The sequence below is a fragment of the Lolium perenne genome, chromosome 2 (assembly GCF_019359855.2).
Source record: "Lolium perenne isolate Kyuss_39 chromosome 2, Kyuss_2.0, whole genome shotgun sequence".
Lineage (NCBI taxonomy): Eukaryota > Viridiplantae > Streptophyta > Magnoliopsida > Poales > Poaceae > Lolium > Lolium perenne.
The window spans coordinates 7,047,887-7,058,627 of NC_067245.2; the positions used below are offsets into that span (position 1 = coordinate 7,047,887).

The window sequence follows — 10,741 nt, forward strand, 5'->3', positions numbered from 1 at the left end:
ACTTCCCCTTCCCCTTCCGTTCCGCGTTCGAGACGTGGAAGCCATGGCAATGGATGATAAAGTGTATGTGAACGAAGAAGAGAGAGGCAGAACCTATTGACACAAGGGATGGCCGTTGTGGGTGTTTATAAGGGAGAGATGACCGTTGTAGGGGTTTACACAATAAATTAAGGAGGAGGTGACCGTTGTGGGGGTTTACACAATAATTTAAGGAGGAGATGACCGTTGTGGGGTTATATATCTCAACAAAAAAGTAATGCGGACTATCTTGACGGAAATGGAACTTCGTGATATAGTTTATCATTTTACCGTGAAAAGTAATGCCTAAAAGAAATGGTAATTCGTGATAGTTTATCATTTACCGTAATGGCTACAACAAATCGTTGATGGTTTATCATTTTTTGCGTGAAAAGTAATGGCTACAAGAAATGGGTGATGGTGTATCATTTTTTGCGTGAAAAGTAATGGCTACAACAAAATCGGTGATGGTTTATCGTTTTTTGCGTGAAAAGTAATGGGTACACGAAATGGGTGATGGTGTATCATTTTTTGCGTGAAAAGTAATGGCTACAACAAAATCGGTGATGGTTTATCGTTTTTTGCGTGAAAAGTAATGGCTACAAGAAATGGGTGATGGTGTATCATTTTTTGCGTGAAAAGTAATGGCTACAACAAAATCGGTGATGATTTATCGTTATTTGCGTGAAAAGTAATGGGTACACGAAATGGGTGATGGTGTATCATTTTTGTGCGTGAAAAGTAATGGCTACAACAAATCGGTGATGGTTTATCGTTTTTTGCGTGAAAAGTAATGGCTACAAGAAATGGGTGATGGTGTATTATTTTTTTGCGTGAAAAGTAATGGCTACAACAAATCGGTGATGATTTATCGTTTTTTGCGTGAAAAGTAATGGGTACAAGAAATGGGTGATGGTGTATCATTTTTTTGCGTGAAAAGTAATGGCTACAACAAATCGGTGATGGTTTATCATTTTTTGCGTGAAAAGTAATGCCTAAAAAGAGTTTATAATTTAGCTCGTGAAAAATAATGCAGAAAACCAAACTTTGCGTGAAGCTAACCGACGACAGAGAGAGAGAGAGGGTGGTGGCCCCGACCAGAGAGAGAGATAGGGGTTATCCTGCCCGTTAGATCATACGATCAACGGTCGGCGGGCACGATCCGCGTGACATGGGCTAGACCAATCAGGGCAATGTTGGGCGTCTGTGAGAGTTTGTGAAGGGAGAGGGCAAAACTGAGTAGTATCAAGAAACCAAGGGCAAGTGAGTAGTAAACAGACTAAGGGATTCAAATATGAGATTTAAAAAATGAAAAATGCGTGTTTTGTACAATGAAACCCATCTTGGCCTACCTCAAACTATTTGCAATACCAATATACATCAGTGTGAGAATTGTGGCCTCATTTAGACAAAGTATGATTTGGGGGAAGCTGTTTTGGGAAGGGCTTATTGTGGAAAACCATGCACCTTCATAGCTACTAGGTGATTTGAGAAGTGGCAATTTGTGGTAAAACTTGATTTATCTACGATTTATCTATGACTAGATGACCCGTTGCGCTATCGCGCAATGACGAAGGCTAACCATAGGGTTTCTCTTATTTTAGTACCGAATTACCGCGTTGTGCTATTGCACAAATAGCATAATTCAATAAGAATTTGAACCATAAGTTTTGGCTTATTTTAGTATCAGAGGCTTGGAGCGGAGCTGTACTCTTCTTGCCGATGTCATCACCGTAGTGGTAAAGGGAGGGCATTCGGATTGGGTGGCCATCCAGGTGAGCTATAACATCATCCGAGGTTGGAGTAGAGCTTTTGGATCGAGTAGAATAGTATCCGACAGGGCGTCCCATGGTGAGGTATAATAGTATGTTGTGTGGTTCGTTGGAGGAAACGCCCTCGACGGCCCTTGTACTTTCATTTGGGTAGTGCTCTGGATATCGCTTCCACTTTCCTTTGGGAAACGCCCTCGATGACCCGTTGCGCTACCGCGCAATGGCAAAATCAAGTCATAATTTAAATCATATAAAATTTAGTTTATTTTAGTATTAAGAATTAGCCCAGAATTTAACTGTTTTAGTGCCTTTAAGACCAAAGGTTTACACTAATTGGTCTTAAGTTTTATAGGTTGGTATATTACTTTATTTAAATAGGTGGACATTAACTGGAAATTCAATTCGGCTCCCGGGTGCGTATGCTTCCTCTACCAAAAAATTATATTTAGAAATGTCGAAAAATTTTGAAAAAAAATTCTACATGTACATCTCCATAATAAATGTGTGTTCATCAAGTTTCACGAATAACCTACGTCAAAAAAAAAAGTTTCACGAATAACCAACATTTTATGTGGTCTACGTAAAAAAGAGAAAATTTGTCTTATGAAATTCCTATGCACATTCTACAGAAATTTAGTTAAAGGTTCAACAACACGATCTCACAACTAAAAATGTTGCATGAAATGTCTGTACGATCGGATCGGGTTCACCATAGAAGATAGATAACATGTGAGCACCATCCAAGGCAAGCAGTATACACCTTCAAAAGTTGATCGATCTTGCCATCACGGAAGTAGCTCCGATGAATTCTATTCACATGTAGAGCGAAAAAAAACTGCAAGGCTATGTATCCTGTCTGCAAAATAAATTTAACAATATAGCATAAATATTTATCAAATCATCACATGTAAGTATTGTATGAAAATCAGTGAACACAGTTGGGAAAACATCACTTTGAATGAAATGTTTGTTTATAAAGAAGTAACCTTTCTTTGATAAATGCAAGCATCGTTTTTAATCTCCTGTTAAATTGAAAAGCCAAATCGAGGGCCACATCCATTCTCAAAGGCCAGAGTTTATATGAACTGAATTTATAAGAGCCCGATGCATCACTAAAGACAGAGTCAGACCAGAATAGAAGCCATAAGTTTTATCTTGTTATAGCTGGTATATTTTTTTTTTGAACATTAGCTGGTATATATTGAAAGCCAAGTATTAGGCTTGGTGTCCAATCTTGCAGGAGAAAAATACCAAGTAATAAACTTCCATTCAGAAGGCTGCAGTTGTATATGCAAGACAGTACTGTAACCATATGTTTTATGTTGCTGATGTTTCTTTAGTTGTCCAAGAATTCGGTAGGTCTTTGAGAGCCCTTAAACCTATATAGGCAATCTTTTTTGAAGAAAATAAAAACATAAGTTTTAGTCAGCTGATGTCTGTTTAGTTTTCCAAGAATTCATATGTCTTTGAGGGCCCTTAAGCCTATATAGGCAATCCTTTTAAAAGAAAATAAAAACTTTTAAGCAATTGTCTAACACATGTACAACACAGGAGCAACATTTGTTGCATCCAACCATTTGTTCATAGCAAAGAGAAATAAATGTGTATAAATATCATATTTTTTAGGGTGCCATCAACACATACATTAAGTACAATTGAAGTAGGGTCATTTCCTTCAATAAGAATCAAAGAACAAATGGGCACATGCCAGACCAAGTGGTCTTGATCATACTTGCATACCAAGATCACTATACATCATCATGCCATGTCTATTAAAATATAGAGACTCTTAGTATATACTATGTTAAATGAACATAGGAGTAATTTATATTTTCCAATGAATGTTGATAACTTGTGAAACATGCTGCTATGTGTCTGCTTTGAATTGCCTGCATATTTACATATGTGCATTCTTTGGTGGCACCATGTCTCCTTTGATTTATCTAATGCATCGAGAATTCCAGTAACCTCACTAAAAGTCCTTTAGGACTTTCCAGCACATCTAAGAAAGGATCACCTAAGAGAATTCGCCCCGGCGCCGAGGCAAAAGCGAAACAGGTCAGTAATCATAAATTTTAATAGTCTGATGTTTATTTAATTGTCTAAGAATTTAGTCGGCCTCTGCAAGCCCTTAGTGCCGTATAAGCATCATTTTTTAAGGAAAAGTCAACATTTCAAGTAATAATATATAAAGATAATATAAAAATAATACATGTATAATGCAACAATTATTTTTTGTGCATCCAACCATTTGTTGATAGCAATTAGAAATAAATTGTATAATAAAGCCTCCTGATTTTTTTCTAGGTCAACACACTAAATAAGTACATATGTAGTGCTATTTATTTCAATGAAAATACACAAGGATCATCACTAAGAAGCAGAGAACAAATTGTACAATCGATTCTCTAGGTTAGTCTTCTTTTCCATCTCATCTTTCTTGGAAGAATCATTCAGCCGAATTACAACAAAAAAATAGACCGATGAATTTTTCTTATGCATAATCACATATTAAAAAAAATGGGGAAGCCCCATCCTCTACACCAATGACCCTTTATTAAATACATATTTAACTTGTAGATTATTGAAAAGTCTTATTATCACCTACTACCCTAATATCAATTCTTTGAACCGCCAAATGGCAAGAAAATGCTGGCAATATCTAATAGTCTGATTGTACTACTACACAACAATTACATTACTCATCAAACTGTACACAACATGGATCACTGAAACCATGTGTTGAATCCCTTATAGATTGTAACTCTGCAAAACTCTTTGACAACAAAACTCTGCCTCAGGTTACTAACAAATCTTTATACTATCAGGAGACCACTTAATCACCTCTGCCTCAATGATGCAGTCAACCACCATATCCAACAGAAGTTCAGAACACCACCCAAAAAATATACGATCTAGCCTAGCACACAACTTATAGCAGAGTGGACAATGGATATGCTCAAGTTCTGTTGTAATATACTTGATGGCGTAATGATGAAATTTAGTATCATCAAGGTCTATTGCCTTCCCTTCAGAGCCTCCTAAAGAAGCTAGTCAACCAAACTGAAATGCGAATGTTCTTTTTGTCAAGACATAACAAGTGCTCTACAAAATATTTTGATTGATTCCTACACAAAGTATAAAAAAAAAACATAAGAGAGGACACATTTCTGGTGATGAAAGCTTCAGTTCTCCTAAAGAGATAGAAAACAGGTAATGCCTTAGTGAAAGTATCGAAGTGTAGACTTTAGACGGTAGTGCAGATTTGCTATAAGTACCTGAAACAGAACATGCGCAACCTCTTCAAATCCTTGTTCGAAATGTACATAACCAGATCAGCTAAATCTTCTACAACACAGATTCATTGTAATGCAGTGGATTATCATCAATAGCACAAAATGATACCTTCAAAGCCCTACACAGTAGGAAATTAGAAGTATCATTCTAATTTCAGACATTAGCAAAAGAAGCTTTCTTAGATGGGTAATTTGCTGATACGCCAGAACAGCATTGAATCCAGAAAGAGTTCCATAAAAAGTGGTGGATTATATTAGGACATGCATGAAAGGATGTTGTTACACAAATTTGTATAATAGGACAAAATAAAGAGCAGCGATTATGAGCAAATTAAATAGGAGGACAGTAATACCGGAAAGTTAATACAATTGTAAGAAGAATCCTATATCACCTTATAAGTAGCTCATGGGTGCACAAAAGAATTAGTTTTTGACTTCAGAACTAACTCACGTAGACATGGGTACTACAAACCATTTTTGAGGGGAGGGGCACAAAGAAAGCAGACAATGACAATCAAGCCATACCTATCCTCTTGAATCTGGAGATGCTTAATCAGTAGTTGTAGAGCTAATGAGCTGGAACAGTAGTTTTCTTTTCATTAATTCTCGCTGCCTTCAGATCCTATATACAGAGAGCAGTTGCAGAATTGCATGTGAAATGCATTAAATCCTATGATCCAATGAGTTAGTTATAGTAATAACACAAACCATTTTTGAGATCAAATACTCAAACCAGAGATGACTCGAACCAGAACATGTATACTGCTTTATTTCTGTTATCAAATACTGCAACTTTATTTAAACACTGACACCCTCATGAACACATATTACTGCTACATCAGGAGAAATACAGGGCTGAACTAAATTATGTTATATATAAAAGCTAAAAAGCATTCTTCTGCAATTCCATTTCCAAAACAAATGATTAGTCATACCTAATATTACATCTTTTTTACTTTGGTATGACCACACTTTATATATCAGCAGTATAAAACACAACACTATCTGAAGGACAGCAGTATAAAACACGGGAGTATAAAACATGGATGATTAATATTACCTTGGTGTCTTGATACTTCTTCTCTTCTTCCTCAGACCTGCACACATCATGTTCAAAAATCACATCAGGTAGCTAGCAGAGAGAATAGGAGCAATGTTTGGGGAAAAGATTCACCTGGCACCGCGGCCAGGGTCAGCCGCTCTCCGCGCCGTAGAGCGTGTGCACGAAATTTGCGTCTCGTGCGCCGCGAATGGTGGCGGCGCTCACGGCGGCTGCAGTGGGCGGCGTCGGGCCGCCCCCGGGCCGCATTGGCGGCGGGTGGCTGGCGCTGACCATTTGCTCTCCTTCTGCTGCGGCGCCCATGCCGGGCCACCTCGCCAAGGTGTCTCGCTTCTCCAAGATGACCGGCCGCAGCTTCCTGCCGCGCCACTGCAGGGGCAACCTGTTGTACGTGTCCGACACGCCGCCGCTGGTGTGCTAGGTCGAGAAGGAGAGGCGCGACGATGCGGCGGCTCTCCGTCCGGCGGCACCAGTTCCGAGGCTGCGACCAAGCTGCAGCCTACTGCCGAGGGATCGGCTGAGGCTGGCCACGACGGCGACTTCTCCCCGGCCGCGGCTGGCCACATCGGAGCTCCTGGCAACCCAGACCTGAATACATCACATCACAGGCTCAGGCTCACCATTAACCACACTACTTAAACCAGAACAAATCAAGTATAATGGGAGTAGCCTATCATAGGGTTTAACCAAATCCCAATGTGAAATATATGCTTGTTTAAATTCTGAACTATATATTCTTGACAGTAGCATGAATCGTGAGATAAAGAACTATAAGAAATAGTGAAATGCAAATGAGTTCAAACATTCATGTTACTGTCAACACAAATCTTCAGCAGAACCAGATCTGGAAACTTGAGCCACACAGTAGGCATATTGACTAACTAAGGCTATACACTGTGCACAAACTTATCAAAATTTACCTTTCATTATTCACCAAACCAAAGAGAGAGAAAGAGAGATATATGCGAGACGGTATGGCAGCCATCATTGACCTTGATCTAAATAGGTGGTATTGCCCCTCTTTAGTTTTATTCTTTATTTTAACCCACAACGAGAAATACTTCAATTATCTCCATGATTATCAAGTATCAATAAACATCTATCACCTGACTTCAAATTAGTAACTTTTGCAATGCTACTACAATACAAATAGATCACCGTTAATATATGAAAGATATGGTTCTTAAATGCCCAAATTACATTACCAGCTTCATACAACAGAAGATACAATTTGGATATTTTGATTTTAAGACGTTAAATAGTAGCATATTGTCTGTTATGCTACATACACTCATACTACTTGGAGTCTTCGATTTGAAGTTGTTATGTACAATCTAATTAACCTAAGGAGAAGCATACAAAAGAAAACACGTGGCACCTCAATCACTTGGTGGATATTGCTAATTGCATATTATAAGGTTGCATGGCCAGAAGCTAGTGGTGGAACATTCAGAAGAACAAGCTAACTTCCTTTACAAGACGAAAAGCAGCACCATGGCTGTCGCTGGGCTGCACAAAGGCTTTCTGGTTGATCTACAGCTTGCAAACAGCGAATTATGAATACTGGACGAATCGGGGAGTAAGCAAGGCGCAGGGAACCTACAAGCACTGAAATTTGATCAGTCCCATCATGGAGGCTCTCAACGGGAAAACAATATTGCTTTCATAAAAAGGAACTATCCAATCCATTTCTCAGTAGGATAAAAGGGAAGGCACATGTGCAATATATTCTTCACAGTGAAACAAAGTAAATAAGCATCACATAAAAATAGTATTTTGCACATGCTCAAACCTCCATCTCCATGCTTTCTTAATGAAATTAGTAATGATGATGGGAAACATAATAAGGTAGAGCTGTGCAGGCCTTCATGGGAGAAGAAAAATCAAGCAGATGAGTTCATGAAGAGTTTAGGAATATATTCAATAACAGAATTTTGCTACCCTTTTCTCTGCACCTGAAGTAAATTTACCAATGCAAGAATAAAATGTATCCAGCTATCTTAAAGCATACAGCTGTGAAAAAGGCCAAACAGAATTCAAGTTCAAAGATCTCCATTATTATATTCAAGACTAATTTCAGTAATCCTGAGAAATTAATAAAGGAATATATATATTTTATCAGATTTCAGTAGTCCTTTGAGAAAAGAATACACGCAAAAATGATCAAGCAAAAAACTATAATGTTCATACAAGAAACAAAAAGGTACCACAAGCTGAATTTCAGGAACATTGCATCAAATGATAGCTTTGCAGTTTGGCAAAATGACATCATAGAGATATTCGTCTCTCATAACCAACATGTAGACATCATTTTGATCGTCTATTATTATCTGTTCTCGACAGTAAGAAGGAACATGAGAATGAGAACACTTTGCATCTGTTCTTATCAGCAATGAAACGGAACCAAATAATAATAAAACTAAGCATGTATTCTTAGCAGTAAAATAAACACATCTCGCATACTATACTTCCAACTGAAAAATATGTGCCGACCTGAGAAGACTGCAAAGCTGATCAGAAGTGCTTGATCTTGCATACTCAAATGTATGGACTTCTCCAGATTGTAGAAATCCCTATCAAGATCATAGATATTCAGAATTATTTATCCGATGATGAGTGCCAGAAGACTCAAAGCAACACACAAACATTAAACCGACAACCTTGTTTACAAAATTTAGAGCATAACATGTCCACGTCTAAAACAAAAATCGCATTTATCTAGCAAGCATATGCTAGTGTAGTTGGACTATAAAAAGGAAGCCAGGTGTAGGCATGCAAATCGATATTATTATGGTCTGATGTACCCACCAAGCCAGATAGTGACAAAAAATAGTATGGTGAAAAATTGCAGTTATGAAAATGGGGGGTTTATGGTCTTAAAAGAATTCCGTTAAAATGATTTGCTTTCATATATAATTCTCCATAACTTAGACACAATAGCTGCAATGTGTTGTTAGTCTATATTAGACTATATTTTTTTAAGTAACCTGTCACAGATATAAAAAATACAATGGCATGAATGATACAGGAACTAACATACATAGTCTACACAATCAATCAGTCTAAACACACCAAAGTTAAAGCAGGAAGGGATGGGAAATGGCACAACCCATGTGAGCTAATTACCTGGCTGGAAGCAATTGCAGAATGCCAGGTGAAGAATTCTCAGGACCAATATATGAATCAAACTTCAAGAGTTTCCCAAATCAAATCACTAGAACCAGGATGGACAGTATACCTGTACAAAATCCAGACTCCAGGCTAGACTGCATATCAATTGTACAGCCTGAATATGAAGAGAGAGGGAAATGAATGGGACAAATATATGGTATCATGATCATCAGGTTCAGATGCAATTTATTGCTGAATCCAAAAGGCTAGACTATAAAATAGATTAAGAGTTTCTGTATGCATCACCCAAGCAAAGGTACCAACTACGCAGAACAAGGAACTCTAGAGACCAAGACAAACTTTTAATATGTCCAATCTCACTGATTTACTCCCTCTGTTTCAAAACATAGGTGAACTACAGATTCAAGTTCAAGCCTTTTGAAATTTTGACCATTAAATATCTAGGGAAAATTATGTTGGCATGGTTGTTCTGTACCTTGATTCTACTCTATGGGATCTCGACCATCGAGCAGGATTAGAAAAGCCCTTCGCGCAAACATGTCAGTATTGGGATTACCTTGAGAAACATTCTTTGAGGTCCCCCACATTATAATTTCCATGCATTGAAGAATATCCTCATGCCTACAACCTGCGTAACCCAATACAAAAAATGTGTGTAAGCTCATATCTCCAGACACACATATCTTCAACCTAAGCAAAGTAAACTCACACATGTACAGATGATATCTCTGTAAGAATGTGCCAAGATTTAGAGGGGTTGTTTAAATTTTAGTGCTATAATTTATTATGAACTGATGTAAGGCCAGAAAGAAGCTAATAAATTATGAAAGTCAGTGGAGACATGAATATGCTTAGCTAGATAAATTACTTGTTTCATGTTTCCTGCTATTTTTATTAGGAATTGATGCAAGGCCAGACAGAAGCTAATAAATCTATGTAAATCAATGGAGACATGGCAAATCAACATAGAGTAGGATCTTATAAATATGGATATAAGAATATAACCTCAAGATGACCTCAACAGAAGCAAACATAACTCATAGACATTTGATTAGGCGTCGAAGAAGAGCACATGTTAATTATTAGTTCTCCTTAGTTCGAATCAGTGGTAGAGTATCTCCGCTTGTGTGCTCGAGGTCCTTGGCTTGAATCAGCCTCTTTGCATAAAAAAGAAGGGAAAGGATGCTAAAAATTCGCTTCCCTAAACCCCAATGTGTGCAAGCTTTCACCACTGGGTCCCCCTTTTTTCCTCGTAAGAAACCTGGTATACATGTCAACCAATACTTTCGATGGCCTGCGTCACTTAACATCTACGTTTTTCATTATTCTGTTAATGATGATTTCAACATTCTGTGTGACCTAAACATCCACTTTTTCCATTATTTCGTTAATGAATCTATAGATGAAATTGGACATGCATGGGACAGAAAGGAGAAATGGTATATAATAGCAGTTGGTAACAT

The 10,741-nt window shown here is 37.8% G+C and overlaps 1 long non-coding RNA gene across 2 annotated transcripts; it reads right to left on the bottom strand.

The window, feature by feature from the left end:
• Positions 1-4,226: 4,226 nt before the first annotated feature.
• On the bottom strand, positions 4,227-6,538 carry LOC127331026 (uncharacterized). Of its 2 annotated transcripts, none has more exons than XR_007869530.2 (3): positions 6,147-6,538; positions 5,612-5,708; positions 4,227-5,068 (listed from the first exon to the last, which is right to left on the bottom strand). It is a non-coding gene; the product is annotated as an uncharacterized lncRNA (long non-coding RNA). The 2 variants fall into 2 exon arrangements; XR_007869526.2 differs by lacking the exon at positions 4,227-5,068 and adding an exon at positions 5,091-5,205.
• Between the last annotated feature and the right edge of the window lie 4,203 nt (positions 6,539-10,741).